The sequence below is a fragment of the Myotis brandtii genome, unplaced genomic scaffold (genome assembly GCF_000412655.1).
Source record: "Myotis brandtii unplaced genomic scaffold, ASM41265v1 scaffold177, whole genome shotgun sequence".
In the NCBI taxonomy this organism is placed as follows: domain Eukaryota; kingdom Metazoa; phylum Chordata; class Mammalia; order Chiroptera; family Vespertilionidae; genus Myotis; species Myotis brandtii.
Window position 1 is genome coordinate 648,057 of NW_005356555.1, and position 12,776 is coordinate 660,832.

Genomic DNA, 12,776 nt, shown 5'->3' on the forward strand with positions numbered 1-12,776 from the left:
TGCAGTTAATTAAAACACATATAGGTTGTGGGTCTAAAGGACCCTTCAGTCCGCAGACCGACGCCGTATCCACTGAGCCAAACCAGCTAGGGCAGACCACAACTTCACTTTTTTTTTTCTTTCTTTCTTCTTCTTCTATGTAGGAGAAATATACTACTACTCAACCTCTACTGTAAGGTTGGCAGCCCTGAGAACTCCTTTATGTAGCATGTTATGGAGGTATTCCTGCTCGCAAAGGAATTTCACTTTTGAATTCTATTTAGATGTTTCCTTGTTGAAAACCTGCTGGGGAGGGGGCCGGGGGGTAGGTGGATTCAATGTGGGCTGAGGTAAGGAAATGTAAAGCACGTTGTAGGAAACATGATGACATGGTACAAAGAAATATTTCTCTCTCAGAGGAAAAGACAATAGTGCACACACAATGATGAAGGGCAGCTGCCCCGCCGCTTGGGAACAGGGAGTGGCTGGGGCCTGGTGAGCTTGCAGGGAGATCTGGCTCAAAGGCGGCGGCAGCCACTCAGCCCCAGCAGGATTTGGCTCTTCAGGTTTACTAGATGTCCTTTCTGGTTATTAAAAGTGCTGGAAGTCTGGATATTTATGTGACATTTACTAGTTCTTAAATATAGGCAGTGAACTGAAAATTTATTTTAGAGAACCCTCTGCAGTTAATTAAAACACATATAGGTTGTGGGTCTACAGGTTGTCACCTATGTGTCACACTAAAGAGAAAGGATATGAACACAGCTCACAAAACTCTTACTCCACTAGCAAGAGAGAAAGGAGTAGAGATGGTAGGAGCTGAGGCAAACATTAATGAGGAAGGCAGCAAGATGAGCTATGTATTAGTACGCTGAAGGTAAATTGGGAGGGGACATCACAGAATCTCAGGAAGGGAAGGTTCCTGGTCACCCAGTTTCATGTACTCAGGTTTAGATTCAGATGCAGGCTCATTGCCTCAGCTCCCCCTGGGCTCCTGTTCCCTGCCTGGGCTGAGCAAGGGCACTGACTTCCAGAATGATCAGGAACCGGAGATGGGACTGCTGCCTCCTCTTATACATCTGCCTCGCCCAAGGAGCAGCTGGTGTTAAGCAACGCTGACTGCCCTAGTCGGTTTGGCTCAGTGTATAGAGCAGTGGTTCTCAACCTTCCTAATGCCGCGACCCTTTAATACAGTTCCTCCTGTTGTGGTGACCCCCAACCATAAAATTATTTTTGTTGCTACTTCATAACTGTAATTTTGCTACTGTTATGAATCATAATGTAAATATCTGATATGCAGGATGTATTTTCATTGTTACAAATTGAACATAATTAAAGCATAGTGATTAATCACAAAAACAATATGTAATTATATATGTGTTTTCCGATGGTCTTAGGCGACCCCTGTGAAAGGGTCGTTCGACCCCCAAAGGGGTCACCCTGGTCACCCAGTTTCATGTATTCAGGTTTAGATTCAGATGCAGGCTCATTGCCTCAGCTCTCCCTGGGCTCCTGTTCCCTGCCTGGGCTGAGCAAGGGCACTGACTTCCAGAATGATCAGGAACCGTAGATGGGATTGCTGCCTCCTCTTATACAACTGCCTCGCCCAAGGAGCAGCTGGTGTTAACGCCAACTGCCCTAGTCGGTTTGGCTCAGTGGATAGAGCAATGGTTCTCAACCTTCCTAATGCCACGACCCTTTAATACAGTTCCTCATGTTGTGGTGACCCCCAACCATAAAATTATTTTCGTTGCTACTTCATAACTGTAATTTTGCTACTGTTATGAATCATAATGTAAATATCTGATATGCAGGATTATTTTCATTGTTACAAATTGAACATCATTAAAGCATAGTGATTAATCACAAAAACAATATGTAATTATATATGTGTTTTCCGATGGTCTTTGGCGACCCTGTGAAAGGGTCGTTTGACCCCCAAAGGGGTCGCAACCCACAGGTTGAGAACCGCTGGGATAAAGTGTAGGCCTGCAGACTGAAGGGTTTGATTCCCATCAATGGAATGTACCTTGGTTGCAGGCTCCTCCAGGGCCCATGCAGGAGGCAACCAATCGAAACACATCGATAGTTCTGTCTTTCCCTCTCTCTAAAAGTCAATGGAAAAAATATCCTTGGGTGAGGATTAAATAAAAAAAAAAAAATTAAAAAAGGAAACGCTGACTTGCAGTCCATGATTACAATCTCTCAGTCTAAACTTATTTTCAAATCATCCCCAGCCACACTGTTTTGAAGAGCTGTCAGAAGCTGCAGACAGGGCTCCAACACAATAGTCTTTCCAACCCAGAATGCTAGAATGTCACCCCCAGTAAGAAAACCTCACGGGCTGGCTTCTCTCTTCCTGTCCTCTGCATTCCTCGCTCCGCCTCAGGCACTGCTCAGCCTCATGTTGACATTTAAGGTTTCTGGCTGTGCTCATCTTCTCTTCCCACAGGCCAGGCCTCGGAGGAGACATCCTAATGAGTGAGTTCCCTGTGGATATTTAAATGTGCAATTCATCTTTGGAAATAGCAATTCCTCTTCCGTCCTCTTTGCAATTCCTCTTCTGTCCTCTTTTCAAATGACCAAACAAATCAGTTTGCTTTGGGGGCTGGTTTTGTTTTGTTTTAAAGTATTGCCTAATTGCTTTTATGGTGCTTTTTTTTCGGGATTTTTGTATCAATTCAACTTGCATGTGCAAAACTATAATTAAAATTCCCACTTGCTATTTTATGTCACATCTATAGTCTTTCATTTCACTTAAGCCCTTTCTTGTAGCCAGATTATAATACATCGTAACTTTACAAAAGACAGTCTTAAAGTAATATGTTACGAAGAAGTGAATGTTTAATCTGCTCTAACTTATTTTCATTATTGTGTTACTTTGCTTAACTATTTCTTAATAAGAATAAAATTTAAGACTTTGGAATTATTACTTTGCATTTTTTTTGTTTGTTAACTCATATTATTTTCCTTTTCTTGTTTGTTAAGGGACTAGCAAAAAGGTAATATTTTCCACTAAATTTCTTATTTTACCACATAAACTACTAGTAACTAGGTGCTGTTTTAGTAAATGGTCTGGGTTTGGAGACTCTGAATATGAATGCTTTTCTCAATTAAAAAATATGTAGAGAACAGCAGGATATAAAGAAAAAACACCTCTTTCTGGGAAGTATTTTCCTGAATTTATATTGATATCTGGAATAAATTAATTCATTCATGAAAACATAATTATTAAGTGCCTACTATGTGCCAGACACTATTCTAAATACATGGGACACATCAGTGAGCAAGACAGGTAAAATCTCTTGTCTTTAAAAGGCTTATATTCTAGCAGGGAAAGATAGATATTAAACAAAACATATTTAATAAGTAAATGATGAGTGCTCAAAGGAAAATAATAAAGCAATAATAATAAAGGTAAGCAGAATGGGAGTGGGCAGGGCGTTTCAGTTGTAGCTATGGCTGTCAGAGTTTGCTGCCCTGACTAAGTGACATTTGTGGGTGGGGGATGCAAATCGTGTTCAAGAACCTTGCAAACCACTATGGGAACTTTGGCTTTTCTCTGAGTAAAATGGGGAGTCATGACAGGGTTTGGAGACAGGAATGAGCTGATTAGATTTACATGTTAAATGAATCACTTTGGCTACTGTTGAGAATAGACTGCAGGGAGGGGTGGCGCAGGAGTGGAAGCACATGAGACTAGTTAAATGGCTAATGAAGTAATTCAGGAGATGATAGATGATGGTGTGGCAATGGAGATGGATATTTAGAAGGTAGAGCCAACGGGATTTCCTGACAGTTTCAATGTAGGTTGTTAGCAAAAGAGAGGTATCAAGGCTTTTAGCTCCAAACATTGAAAGAATGGGTTTGCCACTTACTGAGGGGGGAAAGCTGTGTGGGTTGCACTGGTTTGCAGGGGAGGGAGGAAGGGGAGAGAGCAGGAATTTGGATTTGTTAAGTTTGATAAATCTATTACATGTCTAAGTAGGAAAAGCAAATAAGCTGTTAGAAATGCAAATTGGAGCCCTGGGTGATTGCTCAGTAGTTAGAGCTTCAGACCAAAGGGTCTCTGGTTCGATTCCTAGTCAAGGGGATGTACCTGGGTTGCAGATTTGATCCCTGGTACTAGTTGGGGCCTGTGTGGGAAGCAACCGATCAATGTGTTTCTTTCACATCGATGTTTCTCTCTCTCTCTCTTTCCCTCCCTTCCACTCTCTCTAAAAATTAATTGGAAAGGAATTGTATGGTTTTAAAAATAGAAGGTATAAGGCATGAAAATATATTTTGGAGGGAAAAAGTGAGTTCTAATGTTGGTTATTTCTGAGTGGGTAAAAAAGTTTGTGAAAGTTGTAGAAAGGTTTGTAAGGGTTACAGGTTTATAAAGAGTAATGTTAAAAGGAAGTTATATAAATGATGCAGGCTAGTAAGCCAGGGCAAGGGGGATAGGGAAACTGAGATAGGTAAACAGCAGTTTGCAACCATCCACTAAATCCTAAGAGTAAATGATTTGCACTATTCCTACCGTATTTATCCAGCCAGAGGGTAAATAGCTTATTTTTGCCAACACCGGGAGAAGTAGAAATCCAATTAGTGCCATATGTTGACCACACCCAAGGACAAATGAAGTTAAGAGAATAAACCTCATTTTGGTATATCAGCATAAAGCTAATGAATTCTTTTCTTAAAAACATTTTTAGTTATTTCAGAGAGGAAGGGAGACGGAGAGAGAGAAACATCAATGATGAGAGAAAATCACTGATCGGCTGCCTCCTGCACGCCCCACACTAGAAACTGAGCCCACAACCCGGGCCTGTACCCTGACTGGGAATTGAACCATGACCTCCTGGTTCATAGGTTGACACTCAACCACTGAGCCATACTGGCCAGGCAAAGCAGATTTTAAATGAGCCCATACAATCAATTGCTATTTCTGATTGTGTTTCATACAAACAATCAACCCAAATTGAAACTAGACTTAATACAGTAAATAAATTGGTCTTAATTTGGCTCTTTAATAAAAATGAGGGTGATTTTTTGGGGGAAATTGTTTCAGAAGACTCTGTAATACACAGTTGTGAATATTAGACTCTAATTCAATTAGTTGTCTTCAAAGTGTTATTTTTCACCTATGAGTTAACTGGATCCTGAATTTTGCTAATGTTCTAAAATATCTGGCTACAACTCTCCAAACTAATGTTTCCGTTTTCTCCTGTCCTTTTACTTGGAATTATTAGAACTAAAACTTTTTCCTTCCACTGGACCATTTGTCATAACTCTGCTGTTCTAGCTTTGCCCCAATAATATTAAGATTTATAACAATTTGTCCCCACCAGGTTACTAGCCACACTTGTACTCAGTGAATACCACCTCTAGACACCATCGCCACCTCCTTCTGTGCCCAGGCCTCATTGTCCCTCTGACAGAGCAAGGACCTCTTGGCTCTGAAGAAAGATGTTGCCCCCTTTCAGCAGGAAGTAGCTACAGAAGAGACCCGGCACCCCTTTTCTTGGAAAGATTTCAGAGCCAAGATCCTTGAGGGGGGGGATGTTGTAGGCAGTTAGACAGACATGAGCAGAGCAAGGATGATGGGCCAGGTACAGAAGGTCACCAGGGTGAAAAGACCCAGGTGCCTAGCAATGGACAATCAATTGTACAGTGGGACCTTGCCCCCAGGGCAACTTTTCCACCCCTAGCATAGGGCTGGTCTTTCCGTTTGGACCCCCTGACCTTTCCTCCTTGAGATAACATCTAGGCCTCAGGGGTATTTCAGCTCTAAGCCCAGCTAAGCAACAAAACCAGCCATGCCTGACCTCAGGACCAGCTGCCTTGAATAATGACCCCCTGCCCTGGTGCCATCCAATCAATCCGTGGAGACCACAACCCTGAAAGGACACACCTGGAAAATTGCTGAATATTCTATTGAGATCTTCCCCTGGGACCTCTCCCAAAATCTCTGCCCTTAATACCCTTAGGATGGAGAACCCAGTGCACTCTCCCTCCGGTGAACATGACCTTGCCTTTTTCTTCCCCTCTCCTCCCTACCTCAGGCACGTTACCATTAGCTTCCTCACTCCCAAGCTCCAAGGGCCCTTCCTTTACCTCTATACCTTGTTTCCTAAGCCCATTTTTTCTAGGAATTACTTCTTCAACCTCTATAATTTACCCAATAAAATGTTCTTTTTACAAAACAATGCAAAAACAGAGAAAGAAAGAAAAAATATCCTCATTTGAGAATTAACAAAAGAAAAAAAAGAAATGCAAATTGGAGCTCAGGAGAGAGAACTATGCTGGAGATATATATGCAGAGTTGTTGGCATGCAGAGGAAATTCAAAACTATGTGACTGGAGGAGCTCCTTGAAGGGAGTGAGTGAGGTGTCTTGGGAGGCAAGAGATGGAAGTTTACCAAAGAGGAGGAAGGAGTCCATGGTGTCCGATGCTGCTGAGAGTCAATTAAGAACATAGAATTGATCCCTGTATTTAGCAAAGTGGAAGCCATCACTGGAATAGAAGAGGGAGGGTGTGTGTGATGTATTCCATGAGGTAGAGCATATTTGGAACCAAGTTTAGGGGGTCTGTCAAGGGCAGGGTGTTTGCGGGGACAGAAGGACCAAAGAGAGAGAGAGAGAGAGAGAGAGAGAGAAGGGGAGAGAGAGAAGGGGGGAGAGAGAGAGAGAAAGAGAGAGAGAGAGAGAGAGAGAAAGGAGATTAACTCAGTCCTGACTATGACTTTCTGGGACACACCACAGCACGCCTAGCTGTGTTGGTCAGTTGGTCGGTCGCCACCAGTGGTGTGGTTTGTGGTTTTCAGCAAGGTCAGTTTCAATCATGCACTGGGAGGCAACTCCCTGATTAAAGTGAGTTGAAGCCTTTTTATAATTGTTTTTAAAAATACAAACCTACAACTAGAGTTTAGGGGCGATTTGGTTAAGTTGTAGGTTAAAAAAAAAAAGATTAACCGAAGAAAGCTTTAGAATGTCTACTAAGATAACATAAGCCTGCCTTTATAACTGATACAGGACATGAAGTTATTTGTAGCCCGTAAGTTACTTAAAAGGACCAGGGCACCCAGTTCTCGACAGTTTTCCAGTTCACCTTGGTGCCATTCAGGACTCAAGTTGTTTACAGGAAACACAATTTCCTTAGCAAAATAATTCTTCCTTTTAAAAACCATTGACTTCAGCTTAAGATACACAATAAAGATGCATAGCTTGTCAAGCAGTATATATTTTCTGTATTAATGCAGTAGAAGAGGAATACCTGAAGCAAGAAGAAAACCACAAGACTGTCAGACCTAGAGCTTTAGACCGTGGCTTGAAAAAGTAGCGGGGAAGAACAAACCAGAACAAAGTTCTGTTTTTCTTGTTATAAGAAAATATTTTTCTTAGTGAAAATGGACAGTGCTTTGTGGTTTTAAAAATGTTCTTGGTCTGTTTGTCAGTATTTTTTTCAGTTAGTGCACCGCTGCCACCTGGGAGATGTGATATTGCCACTGTCGTTAAGATGCATTGATTTTACTTATGAAGTGTATGATTTTAAACATCCGAATGCTGTATGAAATGACTTGTTTTAAAGGAATAAATGAAGTGAAAAAATATATTTTAAAAAAGTGAGTTGAAGAAAAATGGGAAGGAAGGAATTGGAGACAGTGAGTATAAACAATTCTTCTGAGATGTTTAGATACAAAGGGCAGTAGAGAAGTGGAGTGGGAAGCAAGGTCAAGAGACACTTTATTCCTTAAGATGGGAGAAATAACAATTTTTAAAAATAGTGATGGCAATCATCCAGTAGAGAGTCAAAAAAATTAATGAAATAGGAGATGGGAAACAATTGCTGGAGTTATCATTTGAAATTGGATCAGATTGGTACAAAAGTGAAAAGACTGGGTTTCCATAAAAGCATGGGTAATTCATCACTAGTAGCAGGCAGGGAGGCAAAGGATATGGGTACAGATTCTCAAGTGGTTAAATATGATTCCTTTATGATTTAAAAAAATAAATTTCCAAGTGAGGAAAACACTGAATTCCAGGCTATCAATTAAGGCTTTCTTGTAGAGGCAACCCTAATATTTTCACGCTATGAATTCATTTTAGAAGGTATAGATCCACTTATTTCTTTCTTTTTAAAATAAATTTTATTGATTTTTACAGAGAAGGGAAAGGAATAGAGAGTTAGAAAAATGGAGGAGAGAGAAACATTGATCAGCTGCCTCCTGCACGCCCCCTACTGGGGATCGAGCCCTCAACCAAGGTACATACCTTTGACCCGAATTGAACCCAGGACCCTTCAGTCCGCAGGCCACACTCTATCCACTGAGCCAAACCGGTTAGGGCTGGATCGTCTTCTTTCTTCTCATTGTGGTTGATTAAGACATGTGCTCTTAGTTTTTCTGGTTTCAATTTCATCATATCACTTCTAACTATAGCAGTCTGAAATTTCCCTTCCTCTTTGGAGCTTGTTACCTCAGCACTCATGGAGAATTACCCACACACTTCACCCAGTTTCATTTCCTCCACACGGTTCTCCCTCCACCTGCTCATTTCCAATCTAGCCGCCAGCATGTCAACTTCCTCAGCTATGAAGGAGGGAGAGAATTTGCTTCCTACCGCCAAGCTAAGTCTAAGAAGTGAAATGGTTTTAACCCTTCTAAAGAAATAGAAGGGGAAAGTAGGAGGTAGTGCAGAAGAAATCAAGAGTTTGGTTTGGAACTTGTTAAGTGTGAGGTTCCTGGAAACCAAGTAAGCAGTTAGAAATGTAAACTAGAGCTCAGGAGAGAGAACTATGGTGGAGATATAAACGCGGAGTTGTTGGCATGGAGAGAGAATTCAAAGCTCCATGACTGGGTGAGGTCCTTGAAGGGAGTGAATGTACTGTCTTGGAAAAGAAGAGAAAGCTGAAGACTACTTTTACTATTTGTTAGGCTGAGCCTCTACTATATAATTTCAAAGCATTTTATGTATATGAGCTCCCAGCTGTTGTATATTATGTTAGCTGTGGTATTTATAGTCATAATACATTAAGAAACCAGGTCACACTTATAATAAGTGGACACATATAATAGATAAGAATCTCTGAACAATACCTATGTTCTAGGTACTGGGTTAAGCCATTGCCATGTCATTTAATCCTTGGCTTCACAATAACTGGAGATATATATTATTATTATTCCCATTTAAAAAACCAATAGAGGTGAAAGAAAGAGACGCTCAGATAATTTGAAATTATGTATCTCTTCAGCATTACTGCCACTTTCCAAGCAAGTATATTCTATATTTATTTATGTATGGTTATGTAGGTGTGTCCAGATCTAGTCCTACTTCCCAGGGCTATTCTTCACAAAAAATTCACCATGATATTCATAAGCTATGCCAGTGTATTTGGGATCAATTTATACTAGTAAAGCTTGATTTCTTTACAATTTTTCAACATCTTTAAATTATTGAGATTCATATTGCTTACCACATGTTGGACACTCTTATTAGGTGATGAGAAAAGGGAGAACGCAAAATTACTCCTCCAAGGAGCTCAGTTTCTCCTTGGATAGAAAAGTCATTAATTAATTAATTCGACGTGTATTGAGAGCCTTAGGGCATGTCACATGCTATCTATATATATAAAAGGCTAATATGCAAAGTGTCCCCTCAGGAGTTCAACAGGGAGACCAAGAGTTTGATCGCTCTCTATGATGTGCACTGACCACCAGGGGGTGGCATGGAACAAAGGAAGGCCCTGGCCAGCAGCTGGAAGACCCCGATTGGCCCTGATCGCTGGCCAGGCCTAGGGACCCTACCCATGCACGAATTTCATGCATTGGGCATCTAGTAGTTTAGATAAGCACAAATCAACTTAGCATTTCAATTCTTGGTACAAAGAGATGCACATATAATGGCCTTTATCTTACTTGGCCCTTTATACAGTACCTCTAGTAAGTGTTTGGACCTCTAGAGCCAGGCTGCCTGACTTAAAAGTCTTGCTCTGCCACTTAAAGGCTGGGTGATTTTGAGCTACTTCTATAACCTCTCCAGGCCTTCATTTCCTGTCTAAAAAATGAGGATAGTGACAGTATCTATCTCATAGGGCTGTGATGAGGACTGAAAGTGAATCTATGTAACATACGGTAAAGAAGTGCCTGGCCCCTCATCAGCACTGTAGCTATTTTATTATTAGTGTGATACAGATTTACCATGTGCTGGAACAGTTGCCCTTCCTGAGCATAACAACTTAGCGAAGGACAGTACGTGCTCTGTAAGTTTTTGTTGAGTAGAACTTCCTTGACACATTATTGTGTTTCTGCCACCTCATTTCTGTAGACATGTCTAGTGTAGCCTCAGAATCCTTTTTTATCATATTTCTTAATTTTGAATCCAATGTCCAATCAGTTATTGTCCTTTGCTGCCTCCTTCCCATTTGTCTTCCTTGGGGAGTAGGAGAAGCTGACAGCTTTTTATATCCTAGACCTAGACCATCAGAGTAATCTTTCCTTATTTTGTCATTGGTAGAGCTCTTACCAATTTCACCCTTAAAATCCTTTTATTATTTTTCTAATATGTGCTCAACATAAAAGCAATTCAAACATGAAGAACTTTGCAACAGAAAGTGAACAGCCAGGATGTGGTAATCCCATATCCAGACATAACCACTGTTATCTTCTTGTTACGCATACTTCCAAATATCTTACAAGCATACATTTAATAACATGAAATACAAATAAAAATGGCGTAAAATTCATATTGTTCTTCAACTTGTTTTTTTCACTTACAGATTTTAGACATTCTTCCATGTTGGTACAAATAGATCTCTTTTTGTACTAACAGCTTTTTTACTAACAGCTTTTTACTGTTTTCCTTCTACAGATCTAGCATAATTTGCTTAACTAGTTTCCCAACTGGAATTTTATTACTTTTGCATGGTTACAAGTTTTCTCTATTATAAACAGTGCTGCAAAAAATATACCTATACACATATTTTTTTGTACATAGGTGCATTTCGGAAATACATAAATTTGGCATAAATGTGTTCAAAGTATAAATTCCTAGATGTCAAATTGCCTGATCAAAAAATGCACATTTTATTTTATGAAACATTGCCAAATGGTCCTCCAAAGGAGTTTATCCAATTTATACCCACATTCCTAGTGGATGAGAATGCCTGTTTGTCCACATTTGACTGTTTCCGGAGTGTTACTTTCCCTTTTCTCAATTTATAGCAATCTTTTTTTAAAAAAATACTTTTTTATTGATTTCAGAGAGGAAGGGAGAGGGAGAGATAGAAACATCAATGATGAGAGAGAATCATTGATCAGCTGCCTCCTGCATGCCCCCCACTGGGGATTGGGCCCACAACCCAGGCATGTACCCTTGACTGGAATCGAACCTGGGACCTTTCAGTTCGAAGGCCGATGCTCTACCCACTGAGCCAAACCGACTAGGGCAATTTATAGCAATCTTGAAAGCACATTTGTCTCACATCTAGAACCATAGTTTAAAACCCAAGGAGAACCAAAACATGGAACAAAGTGTTTTTACCGACCGCAAAACATTCCAAATCAATTCTAACAGTGTTTTTAATAAAAATATCACACCACTAAATGATAGTCTTCAAACTGCTCTAACCTCACAGTTCAGCAAATCTGGCGCTGTGATTAGATCACTTACCACACAGCTCCTGCCCACACACCTCCTTGGCTGGGCGTGTGGAATAGGAGAGGCTGCTGGCATGAGGGACAGGGCAAGGAAAGTGAGACAGCAAGAGGTCAGGAGGGCTCAAAATCTAGTGTCATCTTGTAACTGGTCTAGCACAGTCCCTTGAGTGTGCTCCGGACCTCTCTGTCCATACTCCTCCCAGTCGGGGCTGCCTCCTTTACTTCCAGTGCCTGAGGAACAGGGGCTCAGGACCCAAGGGTCAGTTCTATCACCCCCTTCTCTCCGGAGCTTTTCCGGAAACCCTAGAACACACTCTCTTTAGTGGCTCACCATATCTGAACTCACACCTTCCCCAGGACCTGTTCACATTTGGCGTAGAATGCTTCCGAACATTTTAGGTGCTGAATTAATGTTGACTGAACATTCGCTGACATGGAGAAATTTTGGTAGAAGAGGGGTGAGCCTTCCCATTGTTCCCAGAAATGCGTGGATTCAGATAAGAGGATATATCAAGTATTGGGCTGGAACCATTTGTCTTGTTAAAACCCAACAATTCCACGCCCCCCCCCCCACACTTTATTTCTTGACCCCTGCTCCTCCCACTCACGAAAATGACTGCAAATATGTGTACTTTGACCTCACAACAAAAAACAAGAGGGAAAACTATCCGGTTGGAAAACACCTCTTAGCAGAGGTCAACCTTTCTTCATCTGCCTGCTTCAGATACAAGACATTTTTTTGGCAGAAAAGGAATGGGGGGAAAAAGAGTAGACTCAGAACACAAGACCTGACTCTCCAATGTATCTTTATTAGAAGAGACAGAACAAACGAGGCTGGGAAGCTATTCGTGCCAAGACAAAGTTGTGTGTGCCCCAAATCGTAGGTAAGTACTTTCTCCTTAGGGTTGGAAGCTGCTTACAGTATTTTTATGCAAATTCCCCCCTATTTCATTGCATTTCTCCCCAAGTCTGAATTTTGAGAGGTTTAGGTAACGGCTGGATCCAGGAAGGGCGAAGGTTCCTGACTTTTTCTCGCTCACCCTGATGACAGGGGCAGCCTGGAACCAGCCTGCCCAGGTGGGCGTTCGGACAGTCTTTCGGCGACAACGGTCACGGCTGCCGCTCTGGCCCGCCCCGTGCACCTGCTCGGCGTCCAGC

At 41.3% G+C, this 12,776-nt stretch overlaps 1 protein-coding gene across 1 annotated transcript in view; it reads left to right on the plus strand.

Moving 5' to 3' along the window:
- The first annotated feature begins 12,242 nt into the window (after positions 1-12,242).
- Positions 12,243-12,776, plus strand: part of LRRC8D (leucine rich repeat containing 8 family, member D) — a 125,614-nt gene continuing 125,080 nt past the window's right edge. The window contains exon 1 of the mRNA XM_005863361.2: positions 12,243-12,502. The gene's annotated coding sequence lies outside the window, so the exon portion shown is untranslated. The remainder of the gene's footprint in view (positions 12,503-12,776) is intronic.